A 16,787-nucleotide genomic window follows, 5' to 3' on the forward strand; every position below is an offset into this window, starting at 1 on the left:
TTTACAGCTATCTGTATTCATGCTGGACCCGTTCCAGTGAAATCACTAAAACTCTCATGGGGTGAGACAAAGCTCTGTATATGCAAAGAGGAAAATGTTTAGCCTCATAACAACACTACCAGCTGACCAGCATTGAGTTCACTGGCTCACTGCATCCTGATGTTCCTTAAGGAAGGAGCAGTGCCGTGGCCCCAGAGCCAGGTTTCAGGGCTCACCAAGCCACAGCAGCCTCCTCTCTGTTCAGCTCCCCAAGCGGGACCAACGAGAGTCCCCTTCCCTGCACAAGGCACAACCCAGGGAGCATCTCTGAGTAATACGGGGCTTGGCCAGTTCCCCCCAGGACCTGATATACACAGTGTGCAGGTGGCAGTGGAAGCCTGCCACAGGTTTCCTCCACACTCTATCCCATGTTGTAGGAACAGGACAACTGGGTGTCCTGAATACAGCCCTGGCATTGACAAGGTCCCTCGCAACATCCAGAAGAAGAGATGACAACAAAGATGACTCCTCCTACCTTCCTGATATTCATATCTGTCAAGCATTTGCCAGGAAAATGGAAGGAAGCAAGCAAGGAGTCAAGCTCACAGGCTGCCTGGATGCCCAGTGAAGGGACCATCACCAGCCACTACAGCTTCTCTATTTCTCTTTTAAAATCATAGGGAAGAAGTAGACCCAAAAACTGATTTAAGTAGAACATATTAACCCCACAACTAGTGTCCAAAAGCATGCTTCTGTCAAAGACCTCAACCACATCTGTTTTATCATTTAAACAAAATAAAAAGTTTCATTTAGGAGTCTAAGTTAAATGAATTTTGTTGAGAAATTACAATATCAATGTATTATATTCATCTCTGAAGTAAGACGTTTCTCTTCCTGTCTCCGACATTATTAGCATGTTACAGTGGCTTAAATTAAAAAAGAAACATTTATTTTATCACCCTGATATCAGCTCACTGCAATATAACATTTCTGAAACAGGAAAATATCACAGCTTAGCATCATAAATTCAATACTGCAACAAGATAAATCCTTCCTATTAATGTAAACCGCTGTACTTCACAATATATCTATATCTGCAATGCACTTCTATTTGCTGATCAGACTATCATAAACACACATAATTCTCATTGAATAATGGAAGCAGCAGAGAAAGCCGAGGGTAACTATGCTCTCTAGACTAAAGCAGCCACAGCCTGGTCCTTCAAACAGATTCACTCGTGCAGGGATGCGCCCGCTTGCAGATGACAACATAAAATACCCTGGTCTCCCCAACTGGAGTCTGGGTGACACAGCAAATGACATCAAAGTGCAGTCCTTAATTACACAGGCTCAGAATGTACACAGGAAGCTTTATTAAAACTCAATATAAATAAATCCAGGAGATGCACTTGTGAAAGACGAGGTACCCTATCAATTAAGAGAATTTCCAAATTTTTCACTGAATACCTGAAATAACTCAGGAAAAAAAGAAATTAATCTAATTTTGTTGAAAAGAAAAATCACTATTTGATGCTGCCTACAACAACTGAGCTTTCTCCTTTTCCCCTTTACACTCAGATTAACACTCTGAAACTGATGCCAAATGCGAATTTGGCACATAGAATAGGGAATGCAAACACATCAACTAATAACCTGAATTATGCAAATGTGAACCTGAGATTTGCAATGTGTGTTAAAAAGCTAAAACAAGTTGTGTGAACTGGTTTATCCATGTCCAGGCACTCCTGAAATGCTTCTGGTTTAGTTAGCAGTTTCTTGCAGACTGGACAAAAGCCTACAAATCCTTTAAGGGCTAAAGCATCAGTGTCCTGCTCTCTCCTTTTACGAGGTCAGTCCAGAAACAACAAGCCAGGCTGGCCCCAGCTATACCATAACCCTTCCAGTTTTGTAGGACATAATTCACAGCTCAGGCATGCTGCAAGTGGCAGGTTGGAGAGCAGAAAGGGGCAAGAGCTCTGCATCAAGGGTTGGGGACTGAGCTCTTTAATCGGAATTTCACCACCATGTAACACTGAGGCTAAAAGTGCTGCCACTAAATCCTTTCTCCTCATGGTACCTGACTTGTTATTTTAAAGGAGGGAGGGAGAAAAACTGATGCTGCGCAAGGGGAAATATCCTCCAAGGAGAAAGGCCTGACCCCACCAGAGTTTTTATTCCACAGATGTTCTCTGTAAAGTGTAACTGAAATTGAAACACAACAGAAGGGCAATAAAAACAACGGGTCACCTTTTGAGGCACAGAGATACCTGATACTACTTTCCTTCATTTGAGCTTCACTCTGGAGCAGTTGTACTGACTCTGAGGAAGTCAGCCTTTCAGCTTACAGCCCTTCCAAAATAATCAATGCAAATAAATTAACATAAACCAAAACTGTTGAAATCTCCAGCCCTTTGTTCCTCCATATAAGCCTTTTTAGAAAAGCAAAGTCTGGATTCAGTGACATAGCCCAGTAGAAATCCCCATAGCTTGCAAGCATTCAGGACGCTTTGCCACTGCAAAGCAGCTCACGTTGCACTGCCTAACCTCAGGTGAAAGTGTGCTGTGATCTTCTGATCTACCGGGCTGGCACTGGCTTCAAAACAACAGCTTGCATGACGGTTATCAAATTTTTAAAAGGGAAAAAGAGATGCTGAGGGAGTTCTCCTAGTAGACCTTGAGAGGGGGCAAGAAGTTCCAGGGCCATAAACTGTGAGAGTGAGACAAGGAAAATACAGCATGTTGGATGATGAGCATACATACCAAAGAGCTCTTTATTCTGAATACTCTTCCAAAATCCAGGACAGAGCAGAATCCTCAAGACTTTCCTCAGGACAATGGAATGAGGCTTAGCTCTCAAAGGCACCTTGCTGCTCCATATTCATATTTATAAGAAGTTAAAAAAACTTGTCTTAGAGTGTTATTAAAGATTGACATTTGAAACAAAACCACTACTTGTAGTTTGTAGATCTAAAGCTTGAGCTTAGTTCTAGATTAAGGGCTTGATTTTCCATTGGCCAGAGTTACCTGGTATTGCAGGAGCACAGTAATTTCAAGATTTCACAAGAAGTTTTATTCTAGAGGAACCTGATATAATTAACCACTTTCCACAAAATATTTTAGTATTTACCTCTTAAATATACATTTTTTTCTACCACTTGAGCAGTGCTGGCCAGATTTTGCCCTTTTCATTCAAAGCCCAGTCCTTGGTTGGGCATCTTGCCTGAGAACGGACAGCAGGTGTTGGCCCCGGATTAATAAAAGATTGGCATGGGGAGATCAAGAGCTGCTCTGCACAAGTACCTCCAGCCAGTTGCCAATTCAGATCTAATCCAGAGCAGTCACATCTGGGAGGCAATTCCAGGGAGCGCTTGCATGGCGAGACATAAGACTGGGAGAGCTGGTGGATTTAATCTGGTTTTTAGGAATAGATGGAAATCCCAGTGAAGCCACTGGGAATCTTTTCATGCAATTTAAATCATATCCCAGAGCTGGGGCAGCCATCTAGGTAGCCAAGCAAGGATGCCATAGAATATGTGGGCATGAACCCAGGCTATCATCTCTGGACCCTGGCAAGGCAGAAAAGCTCTTCAGTATTGGACTGAAATCTATCAGTAAGCCTCTTGTATTGTTTTGCATGTGTTTTTCTTGTGTAATTAGGAGCTTTTAGCTATCAGAGTACATCAAATCTACACCTTCCACAAGCACTAAGTCACTCAGAAAAACAATAGCAAACATTAGTGTGAAAGTAGAAGGAAAAAAAAAAAAGAAATCTGCTACAGCATCATCTAAACATAAGACGGTAAGTAATAGCATTAAGGAAAAAAAAAAAATCTATTTCACAGAGATGAAAATCATTACAGTTCTCTAGAGACCCTCTCTCTCTGCAGTAACCCATGTCATTTCCTAGCCAGTAAAAATGTGCCACGGGATATCAAAAGACACTAACATTTTTCTAATTTTAATATTCCCCTAATCCAATAATGGCTTGTTTACTGCTTTCTAATTTAAAGGTAATTCATTAGATGTATCCTGTCACGTTTTATTGGTATTGAAGGCGTAAGGACTGCACACACCTCTGAGGCATGCCGGCCGTACTGCTAATATCCTGCGTGGTTCCCTCAATATAAATGGCTCTCGGTGCCAAGGCACTGGTAGGGGAGCTCACCTGCTTATAAACTATCAACGAAAATATTAAGAGACTTTAGCAATGAACTCCGGACCACAAATTTATGTTCAGCAGTAAGAAGTCCAGCGAACCTGAAGAAGACATTTAAACTGGTAGATGTGATTTGTGTGCAAATCTTGGTGATCCTGACACAAAGGGTCTCGGGCAGTCTGCGCTGAAGCCCCCCGCTGACCTGCAGGGACTTGAACAAATCTGCTGTGAAACGATGAAGGTTAAGGGAGCAGAAATGCCCATTTCGGGAGGCAGGCCGAGCTTAATAACATCTGCTGTGATCCTGCAAAAGCTACCCAAAGCAGCTGAGTTTTTAAGTAGCCCTACAGCAACTTGGCAGGGACAGAGGCTGAAGGCTTCAGAGCTGCTGGACCTTGGTGGCACAAAGGCACTGAGGTCCTGGGGTGGAGGCGATAGCACAGCAGGACCAGCAGGCAGGGGATACATGCTGTCCTGTCTGGGGAACTGCAGCAGCACCCACCTGCCTGCACAGTTTCCCTACAGCTCCTCCAACACTGAGTCCGTGCCTACCTCCAGGTGAGCAGCTCTAAGTGGTGAGGAAAGGGAGGCGTTTAGCACAGGTAAAGCTGCTGTGCACATTGCTCAGGCAGCCTTCCTGCCACTGAGAACTCTTTGGCTGGTTATATCCTGCCAACAGCCAGCTCAGTCACACCATATCCATCGATATCAGCAAACTGATATGTCCACTGCCAAGAAACAAAATCTCTGACCCACCAGACTAACCCTACACATGGGGCTGTTTAACGAGCCCTGCCTATCCCAGAGGGGGCAGCACAAGGAGCCCATGCTCGGAAACCAGCCCCGTTGGCCAAACTTGTGCTGTTCCACTGGAGCAGGACAGGACCACCACGTCAGTTTGAAGACAGTTTGGGTCAGTTTGGGTCCAAACCCACCACCTCATTGGCTGCCGATGATGTCATGCCCGTGCATTAATCCCCAGTGACTGCAGGTTGAACATCGCACATCTCACACACCATCTACATAACGATGACAAACGGGAGCCTTAGAGGAAATTACTGGAGAAGGGAATAATGCAACTTGTTGAAAGGGGGAAAGTAGCATCCCTTAAATGATTATTTCCAGCTCCTATTGTCCAAGTGAAGTTGGTAGGGTCAGGAAATAACGCACGTCTCACTGAAAGAAGTGGGCATTGTTACTGTTCTATTTTAAAGAAAGTAAATCTTCAGCATCTCCCACTCAGAAAGGTAAAAGTGCCAGCAGTGAGAAACCACCTGATGTGGGAAATGGAAGTATTGCAGAAGCTGTAAAATTGGGAGCTGAAATTAAAAACATTTATAAAGAGAGCGGGGGTGAAAAAGAGTGATATCTGCAAGCGAGCCTGTCCGGCTGCTCACGCCATCCGAATGCCCCGACTCGCTGGAGTAACTACGGCAGCGAATTAATTACCGGACCGGACTAATTACCAGACGCGGGTACAAACGGGCACTGGAGCACCCCCCGAGCCCTGGGAGCGGTGCAGCCCGGCTCCCCCCATCGCGGTGCCGGAGCCGGCTCCTGCCCAGCTGCCCGGGCTCGGCCGACAGCGGCGGCACCCAGCCAGCCCCAGGCAGCCGGGGGAGCGGCTGCGGCCACCAAGTTCCCCGGGGGCCGAGCTCTGCCGCCCCCCAAGCCACCACCACCACCCCCCCATCCCCTCCCCGCTCTGCCCCCGGCGCCGCTTACCCGGGGGGGCCGCATCCAGCGGGGCAGCGCGGCCGCCTCCCCTCCCGGGCTGCGGGGAGGATGCTCCGCACCAGCTCCGCACCGGCTCCGCACCGGCTCCTCGGTGCCTTCCCTTCCCCTCCCTCCTCTCCAGAGCCGGGTGGCGCTGCCCCGGCTTCTCTCTCCCCCTCCGCTTTTCCCCTGCTGCCCTGGTCCCCCCACCACTCGGCGGATCCTCGCCGAACCCTGACCTTGTTCCAGCTCCGGCGCTGGGCTCTGCTCAGCCGAGGGATGGGGAAGGAGACGTCGCTTCAGCTCGCAGCAGGAGTTCTCAGCATCTTTTGGAGACGGCTGCAACTTGAGCAGGGGGCAGAGGGGCCGGGCCGCAGCCTCCCCCCGCTCGTGTCACCGTGCGCCACGGTCCCGCTCGCTATCAATAAACGAGCGCGCTCGGAAATGTGCTTGCAATGGAAAAAGTGCAAGATGAGGTTGGGCTGAGAGCGAAGCCGGGGGCAGTGCGTTGCAGCAGCCCCCCAGAAAGGCAGTCCGGCTCTGGCAGCACTTTCCGTGCAGCCTTCCCCAACTCACTGCGAGCCCTCCGCTCCTCCTGGAGCCCCGGTGCCAGCTCCAGCGGTGCTGTCCAAATACACGCTTCAGCGGGAGCCAGGTGCTTAAATACGAGGGAGGGCACTGCCTCGCAACAAGCGGCTGCAGAGCTGAATGCAACCGTGGCCACGCTCCCTAAGTGCTGTTGCGATACAAATCACCGCCACCACCTAGGACAAGCAGCCCTTAAATTGGAGGAACCACCGGCAATGTGCTGCGCGGAGCAGGGCAGGCTGCTTTTAGCATGAGATCGCTATCGGCTACGGATTTGGAATTGCACATTCAGCTTCCAAGTTGGCCGTGTGCAACTTTTTTAGGCATGCATGTGAAAAACAGTAAAAAATCTCAGTAGCTTTTAACACCACAGCTCACTGCAAATTAATAAGTCAGTAGCAGGCTCTCAGGCTCTCTTATCTTGGATAAATCTGTTTAGCGTGAAAGAAAGTAAGGGAAAAAAAAAAAAAGTCTTAGCTCTCCTGCATCTCACGTTAGAATAACCCAGCTAAGCTCTTAGTCAACAGGAGTTACAAAACAGTCCCAATAGGAGGGAACAAGCCCACAGCATCAGATTACTTTTCTCCACGCAGTCCTTACCACCCTCTTGCTCCTGACACAGTCACTCCCCTCCAGTCTTTACTCCAGACCTCTGCGAAGCCAAGAAAAGGGGAAGAAAAAAGGCAGAGATGGGAAGGAGCTCCGAGCTTGCACAAAGGGTTGTGAGATGTGTATCTGGGGAGATAAAAGGGGAAAGAAAAATAAAAAAGGAAAATAAAAAAAAAAAAAAAAAAAGAGAGAGAACTGGATGTGCTGGCAGCAAAGGGAAAGATTTAAGGGACAGGAGACACAAATCAGCAGGAAAAAAAAGGTCTGGTCTTGCTGCCTGGGGAATAATTTGTTGAAAACAGCCTGGCCAGGACATCAGACGGGGATTACGTAGGATTAACGCCCCCGGTGTGTGTGGGTAGAGCAGTTTGCCAGCACGGGTGCTTTTACAACCAAACTGCTGAGCTTCTGGGGACACTGTGCCCCTGTCCTGGTGCTATCCTGTGCTCACGTTCCTCTCCTCACCTGCCCTCATCTCGGGCCAGTCCCTTGGTCTCAGTTATCCCACCCAGACAATGGAGACGGCCACGTTTCTTGTGTGGGGCTGCTGTCAAAATGAATTAAGTGATGTCCAAAGAGTACTTTGAAATGCAGATATTATGCTCACTACTTTTAATGCCTCCAAAGCGGTCTCCAGATATCTCTAAATCCTCAAGATATCCCTGATCAATTCCTGTTTTACAGATGAGGACACCGAGCAGAGGGACGAGTGCTTTAGCCCATCTCTTTTATGTCGGGTTCTGCGGGTCCCCCTGACCTTGCCATGGCTCAGGCTCCCGGTTTCCAGCCCAGAGTGACCAAGCCTCATCCAAACCTCACTCTGCTGGGGACTTAGCACAAGCATTACACATACAGAGCATCCCCACCGGATTTCTACCCCACTATGCTTCTCCCCATATTTTCCTTCATAGGTGTGCTGGGAGGGAGCAGGCCACAGGAGCTCCGAGTCCCCAGGCCTGTGATCAAATTATCTCTCCCTCTGTCACACATCCTAATCATCACAGCTGGCGGTCATGCCAACAATATTAACGCTGCTGAGTAGCTTTCAGTTTTGCAATTAGCAAGGTTTTCTGCTTCCCGCAAATAAAAAATAGGCTTGTACTACTTAACGCTGCATAAATGATACAGATACATCCAGGCCCATGTTACTGTCTCGTTGAGAGGAACTGACATTCTAAGTGCTGTAGATATTTTAAATCTTTTGAAGATTACAATAGTTACAAAGCTCATTATTTCTAAACATGTTTATCCTTCCCCTCTTTTTTGTTTGCAAAATTAGGCAATGTGCAGTTTAAATAAACAGCTATTGTACTATTAAACATTGATTAAAGAAAAGAGTTCCATTTAAATTATTAAGTGGTAAGATAAAAAGCATCCCTTCTCTTTTGTACGCTACTTTATTCAGAAGTCAAACTTCTGTAGTCTCACGGAATGCTAATGAATAGCATAATAATGCACAAGGGCAAGAGGGGGCTGAGTAATTAAAAACAGAGGCCAGAAATCAAAGGGCTTGAAATATACTTACCAAAATAATTCAATTATACATTAGAAACCTGGGATAATCAAGACACGTCCCACGGTTTCATTCATCATTATGCCCCAATTTAATATCTCTACCGGTTCGCTGTACGCAGGAAGCAGCAACTGGGACTCTCACGTGCCGTGCTCCAGCTGAAGAGACAAAGGCAAGGCGCGCTCGGGTCCCGTTCTCATCACCCTGCACCTTGGAAATGGCTTCACTTGGCTGAGCATATTCTCAGTTAAACTGATTTCTGGGACTATTTTTAGGCACGAGCTATTTCTGTAGTGCTTATATATTCCTTTTCTCTTTAGCTTTGCAATTAATTAATTAAAATCTCCACACCCACCATTTTAGCTTCTCCGTAAACTCATCTCCCATCTCTCTCCTTGGCTTCACCTCTTTTTGTGGCTTCAGGCCCTCCTGGTTATCCACAAAAAGCTCTGCCATGCAGTGCAGCAGGTAAGTTTATTCAGCACACCATGCGTTTAGCTGGGATGGCACCACGAGCCTCTCAGGTTTTCATACAACACAAGCTGGGTCCAAAAATTCTGCTGTAGCTTCACAACATCACCTCTCTTACAGGTCACAGAGTCCCTGCACTGCAAGGAAGTGCCAGTGCCACATAATAAAATAAAGAAAAAGAGCCAGTCTGACCTTGTTTGGTGATTTTGGAGACCAACAGAGGATTCGTGTTGCTTCTTGCAGTGTTGACGCAATAAGCTATGATAAAACAGTCCCGTTGGCACTGGTGGCAGCTTCGTAGAGGAAACTCCAAGTGGCACGTGGTCAGGAACCATGGAGAAGAAAAAAATAAATAAAACAGCAGAAGTGAAAAGAAGTCCCCAGCCAAGAAAGGATAGCAGTATTGCTTACAAAGTTTGCAGACACACAAGTTGTTCCACCCCTCCTGGCACATCATTAAGGCAAAAACAGACAAAAACTGTTGGAAACAACACAGGGCAGGAATTTCAGCAAAACCAGCACTGGGCAGTGGCTTTCTGAAGCATCAGTCTGACTGATTAGAATTTTTAAAAATTTAAGCAGAGACACTACTCCTTGTCCCTAATGAGCACAGGAGTCAAACAAAACACTGCTGGGCTACACCAGCCATCAGGAGCCTGTAAGCCAGCATAGGTCGAAACATTAAATGACCAAAAAAAAAGGGAAATGAGAGTCTCAGGTCAAGTTTTCCAAAACCAGAGGTCTTAATTAAAATGAAGGTTACGACTTCAGCAGATGGGTGCTGTTTAGCAAAGCCCCAGCTATTACTGAGATTTGCTGCATCTTCAATTTAGAGCAAAACACCACATGAGAAAGAGTGAATGTGCTTTAGCCACTTTGTGACAGCAGCAAATGTGGCTGTCGCTAACTCCCCAGCCCTCCCAGCTGCATTTTCCTCAATCAGAAATAAAGCTCCTTTTGAGGTGTTTCGGCTCTCCCCAAAGATGTGTATGCACTTGTTACAAAGGAGATCATTAAGACCAACCAGCCTGTAATGTGAGCCAGAGCAGTGTTTGCCGAAGGGGAAGAGGGAAATGTACAAATTAAGATGGATATAATTTTAACATATGGCGAAACAGAGAGCAAAGTACCTATTTTTCCCCATTTTTCTAATGAGGAATACATTTTTAGAAGGAAAGACACCAACGTACATGTGCCTTGATTTTGGAGGGGGATGGATGGAAAGGGGGGAGCTGTTTCCAGGGGCAGAGTCTGGGCTACGCAGGAGCCCCCCTGCACTCGGTGCCCAAGTGTGGCGATGAAATACTCTAATAGATATCTTAGTGACATCCTTTTTCGAGAAACAGTCTGGGGCAGTAATTCTAACAGGACAAGTCAGCTGTAATGAATATCTTTCCTCAGCGCAGATGGGGCCTCACTTTACTTGCATGCAGAGCTCCTTTGACTTCCTAAGCCTACACAGAGACAAGAGCAAGTAGCTCTGGCCTCTTATGTTTACCTGCCTTAAACAATGCAGTGGCAATCAATAAATGAACTTCATTTCTTTTAAATATGCAATTACATGAAATAGATTATAGAAGTGACAAAAACCAGAGCAGCTCCACAAACACAGAGCCGGGCTCTGATTTCTATCAGTACAAGATCAAAGTAGTGTAGTTGCTCATTTACAGCTCAAAGCTGCATTATTTTCCCTAACTCAGGCTCTATTGCCAGCCAAGTGAACGCTGTAAAGCAGAAATAGCAAGCCATCTTGATATTTCTTCCCCAGTAAATAACGCTTTACAAAGGAGGGGGAAGATCTTCCTTCCCCTCCCTCTTTCAATTCATTAAGTTCAACTGTGATAACCAGTGAGGCATACAGGGACAGGTTAGGTATCTCTGCCTCTGAATATTTAATTCAGCACTAAATGTAATGCACAGCATCCTTATACCCTTGGGAGTTCAGCAGCCAATATGCCAATGAATATATCCTGACAATAGTGATATTTTCTGCACTTTGGAGGCATGAGTGACATTTGTTCACCACATATGTTACATCGGATGCTGAGGTCTACACTTGTGAGAAATTAATCAGAATCCATCTGTTTCCTTCTCATCCTGGACAATTTCATTACAACTTAACCAAAGATTATAGGATTCTCATGGCTGTGCCCCCAGCCCCCAGCCCAGTCTTGGTGTTTCCATACACGACGATTAAAGCTGCTTAGTTTAAGTAAGGTCAGAAGCAATCTTGCTTCCTGTAGGGAAAGGCATAATGCTCATGAGCAGGGGCCAAAATCTGCTCTAAATTATGTGTAGGCAAATCCAGAATATCCCAACTGACCCAAAGAGGGTTTAGATTTAGCATGGAGCAGAATCTGGACCTTGATCTTCCAACGCATGTTTCTGGTGGCTGGTTTTGATTGGCATCAGGCTTGAGATGGCATCAAGTCACTTGCGCTGCAGGTTCCCTGTTATGTTTTTGTTTCCCTGTCCAGGGAGTCAGCAAAAGGGTGGCTCAGCCTTCCTCAGGGACTATGGGTTATTGTGTTAATGTTGGGAAAAGAAAGTGCTAAGAATAAAAAAAAAAATACAAAATAAAAACCCCAACTCCCTGTACTTGCATGGAAGCTTAGCAAATCCTTTGCTTATTCCTTATTTAATTTTACTTCTTTAATTTGATGTAATAGCATGCAGAGCTGGACAGACAGACTGCTCTGACTCAGCTGATTTACAACCCTAACCACTGCACAGCGATGGCTGCACTTGCTCAGAAGGAGGCTTTTCTCAGAGTTCTTTGGATGAGGCACAAAAGGCACCCCAAAAAAAAAGGCATAAATATCAGTGGGGATCTGGTACCTGCATGCTAGGTAACACTTGTAGCCAAGCCTACTGACATGAGGCATCCTGAATGACAAAGAGGCCAAAAATATGAACTAAAAAGCAAGGCTTCCATTGCAGGAGCTGTTGACAGAGAGGAGCTGAATGGGAGGCTGAGGAAAGCTGGCAGGGATGGCAACGTGCTCCCAAGATAAGAGGAGGCTGACAGGCAGCTGCAGCACCCAGGGTCCACACATCATGGAGGTGAAGCCTGGGAAACAAAGAAACCAGGGCCCTGAGCTCACTGCTGTTGACAGCAGCGGGAGCTTCACTGTTTGCTGATGTGCGATGGAGCATCACAGCCGGGCTGCCTGGCAGGTCCCTTTGCAGGGGGCAGGATCCGTACCTACAACCAGCCCAAAGCATTTCAGCCACTCACCCAGCAGCGCTTTTGTTCAGCCCTGGTGCAGGCAGACAGAGATACGAGGTTCCCACCAGCTCTCACAGAACCACTTGCCTCTTCCAGCAGGGAGCTGGAAAGTGAAGGCAGACGAGATCTGCAAAGCAAACAGCACTCGGACAGCCCGAGATTGGAAACGGCATGAAGGCTCCCTGACCCTGCTCGGAGCCGTGCTGCCTTCCCCGCTTCCCACTGCTATTATTCCAGCTGACTTGCAGATACCCGATAGTTATTTTTGAAATGAAGGTGCATTCAGATCGGGCTGTCACTGGCTGTCTTTTCAATCATGAGTCACTTGATCAGATGGTTTTTTGCTGTAATGTAATCGCATGATGCCAGGGCTTTACACAAGACCTGTATTCTAGCTCCAGTGCCGGGCACTTCCTTGCCAGAAAGACAGCAACATGTTGGGAGATGGCTATAAAAGAAAAGAAAGATCTTGCATAAATTAGCTAATGCTATTTATAGACATGGAGAGCAGTCTATCCATGGGACCATCTGCTAATCTATGTCCCATGGCAATTAGAGTCAACATTTCACCACATCTTCTCTAGCAAGGGCTGAGATTATGCACTGTGCTCCTTTTTTTTTTTTTTTTTTTTCCTTATAAGACCAGCCTTACATCTGTGCTGTTTTGTGTTTCTCTCCAACTTTCATGACACTTCCTGTATCTGCTCCCTGAGTGCCTGCTACAAGAAGGGGAAAACCCGAACAGTTTGTTTGATTCCTATGAGGCTGAGGGGCCAGAGGGTGCCAAAGGCTTAGTTTATTTCATTGATTCTCAAAAAGCTTTACTGTTTTAATAAAAAGAAAACAAACATTGTGCAGTAATGTGATGAATTAATAGAGTGGAGTTTATACAGTTAAGTCTCTTCAGTGCCCCTTGCTATGAACATCCCACATACATTTTCAGAAACAAGTTATAATTTGGGGCACTTTTTGAGTGTCCAACTCAAGATGCTTTCCAAAAATTATCAAAAAAAAAAAAATTAGCAGATGTCCCCCCATTTTCTTCAAAGAAACTGAAAGTCTACGAATTTAAACATTCAAACATGTTTTGGAAAACACACAAAGACAAACAAACAACAGTATTTGATGTACAGCTTGTATAAAATTTAAATACTAGATAATTTCCCAAAGTAACTTGCAGAGCAAGGCAGTGCAACTTGAGCTTTTATCTTTTTATACACAATACATTTTTATTACTCTATATAATTTTAATAATTTACACTGGCACCATCAACTGCATTCACTACATTTAGCAACAGGAATTACTATAAAAGCAAGCAAGAAAATATAGACAATTCGATTAACAGAAAGACTTGCCAGAAAGGCTGCCTTACTGCAGGGTCTAATAGTGAAGGACTCTTGCTGATGTAAAAGATACTATTTTATGGAAATGGAACTCAGACATACGTCACATAGACTAACTTTTTTTTTAATTTACCAAATGTATCAGAGGCTTTCTTATCTGTTTCACTGTTCAATCAGCACAACACCTCAAGCAATGCTTGATCTCTGGGTCATAGCTGATATTACATCTTTTTCCAGTTATGGGGGGTTGGCGAAGGAGAAAGTCATGGAAATGTTAAGCTGTGACACAACCAATTGCTATCCATTTTAGTCTGAAAGTTATCACAGTCCTGAGATATTTAGCAGTCACGTGAGAACAGAGATCTCCACAGCTTGTGCTGCCTGAGCTGCTCTGTATGCAACAATCCCCTCCCAGATCCTCCTTCCCCTTCTGGCCTCCCCAAAACTTTCCCCTCTCTAGTTCGTACTTCCAAACACAGGATACAAGAGCTCTGAGTTACTGAGACTCACAGCCTGAGACCAAAGGTGCTGAGGATAAATTTCTGCAACCATGACCAAAGGTCTAAACTCTCCGCTCAAAACCTAAAGGTTATTATGCAAAGTGCTGGAGGAGAAAAATTGTTTTAATACCTTCCCTCAGCATCTGAAAAGACATAACAGACCATTACTGGCTACGGATATAACATATACAAAGTATACTATGGCATAGATCTAAGTATTTGTGGAATGGTTTTACAACCATTGTTGTCCATTCTTGCACATTAAAACCCACAAAGAGATTTATTTAGAGCATTAAATCATTTAATTTCTCTCTGGCTAGATTTTTAACTATTAAAATATTCATCATGCACTCCAAGAATCTCTATGCCAAGTATTTATTTTATTTTTATAGCCTTTTAAAGAAATAGCTTTAAAATATCTTCAGGTGCACATCTCTCCCTTAAAAACGCTGAAAATAAGAGCCCGTTGTAAAACACCAGAGAGAAATAAGTCATCAGCCACTGCTGAGACCAGAGCTCTGCCCAGCAGCCGTGGCTGGAAGGAGGCTGACTCCACAAAATGCAGTGCCCAGAATTGACAAAGCACCTTGTTTCCAAAGTTACAAGGTAGTTCCTGGGGTGTCACGTATGTGGATGTAACCTCTCAGTGCCAAGAAGGCTGGGGGGAAAGAGCCTTCTGTAAAGTGGATATCTGCATCAAAACCTCCCTTTTAGGTTTCCTGATTAGCAATGTTTTTTTGTAAGATGTTTGGCACAGAAAAAAATCACTGTTTTCTGTTAGCAAAACCTCTCCCTCACCTTGTCACCCTCTCTGACTGACAGGATACCCCAGTCTGAAATGATGCGCAGAGGCCCCAGCTGGGCCTGCAGCTCATGACCTCATCCCAGCACTCATTTCCTGGCCAAGAGATTAGCAGCACTGCCAAAACCCAGCCCATTTCACCCTGGATCTTTCACTGTGGTGGCAGAAGAAGAGCTCAAGCATCTCCTGCCCCGCACTACACCTTGGATAGGGCCTCTGATGGAGACTGAGGCCATGGCTGGATGCTTGCACACCCCCAGCCCCTCAGCTGGAGACGCTGAATGTGATCAAACACAGGTTGGCAGCCGTGAAGCTCGGTTACAAACTGCCTGGGAAGAGATTACCTTTGGTTTCGGGAACATTTCTTTTAATCTGAAGAGAAGCAGGCGCCTCCCCTTCTCCTCTCTGTGAAGCTCCTCTTTATGCACTGAGCCAGTATCATGCTGAAACACCAGTCTGAACCACTGTGTTCCTCTCAATATTCCCACGTGTGATTTAACTTCTTCCACATGCAAAAACATAGTTCAATCAACCTTCCTTCTGCTTCTTGTTGCAGAGGAAGGATTCAAAGAACAAGGCACAAACCACACAAACTAAACTGTACTCCCTGTGGCTCCTTCAGCATCTCCTCCACTAGCTCTCTGGCCACCATGACTCCTTGGAGGACGAGGGTAGGAAGCAGCTTCAGTCAATTTCATGCAGAATGTCATGCCATTGCTTCTCTTTCCAAAGGAGCTTCATCCTATATATATATAAATATATATAAAATATATATATACATATATATATGCTCTTCTGATTTCTACATATATACAGAAATATGTATACACACACGTGTATATACATACATATATATATATATATAAATATATGTGTAGAAAGCAGGAGAGCCTGTTTGCTACCTACAGTCTCCAGGGAATAAGGGATGTGCTTGTACACGGTCATTCCACCTGTTTTGTTTTCTCTCCCAGACACTGAGATTAATGCAAAAAGGCAAGTAAGACCGCATTTGTAGACACTGACTACATTATTACTGAACACAGAACTTAACACCGAACGTCTGGGTCATTTAAAAGGTGACACACGTTTGCGAGGAAATGCACTTAGTTTATTTATGGACAACACAGAGACACTGGATTCACTACATCATAAGCTTTCCTGAGCAAAATGCCCCAGTCAAGGTAAAGTAAGGGAAGACATCTTGCAGCTGGGGAGGAAGCTTGGTCTTTTTCGACAAATTACTTGCTGTATGGTATATTAAGTATCATTAATGGACTTCATAATCTGTACTGAAATATGACCTGCTACTTCCACAAACAAGTCTCTTACCTTTACCACATTTATTTCCTCCAAACTCTTTGATTTTCATTTAATGTTTATCTAAAAGGCTAAAGACCCAGGCACTCAGCTCAGCTGCATTGACATTGTCTTTTAATTAGCAGAGGTCACTTAATGCTTTTAGTACAATCAACGGTTGCTTTCTTTCCATGATCAACTGCAAGAGCATCACAGTTAATGCAGACTGATTAAAACTTGAAAAATCCTTTAGCACAGAAGTATCCCAGGACATAGATAATCAAGCCACTGCATGTAGATCATTTTCATTGACAGCTTTGATTGCCACTCCATTAGCGTGTGGCCAACAACCACTGCGCTGTATCATTTCATAGAAAACATCCTAATTTCTGCAGCACCACCAGGTCACAGGAAGCACAATTCAGGATCAGTGGGTAAATGGCTGCTCTGCTCGTAACATGGCTCTCCCCATAAGACCTACAATGCTGTGGGTGAAATCAATCCCCAGAGCTATCTCCAGCTGCATGTGTTTGGCATCCTTTAAGTGCCTCCAAAACCTTGTCCCAGAAGAAGGAATACAAAAA

The sequence above is a fragment of the Netta rufina genome (assembly GCF_964035555.1).
Source record: "Netta rufina genome assembly, chromosome: 10".
NCBI classification, from domain to species: Eukaryota; Metazoa; Chordata; class Aves; order Anseriformes; family Anatidae; genus Netta; species Netta rufina.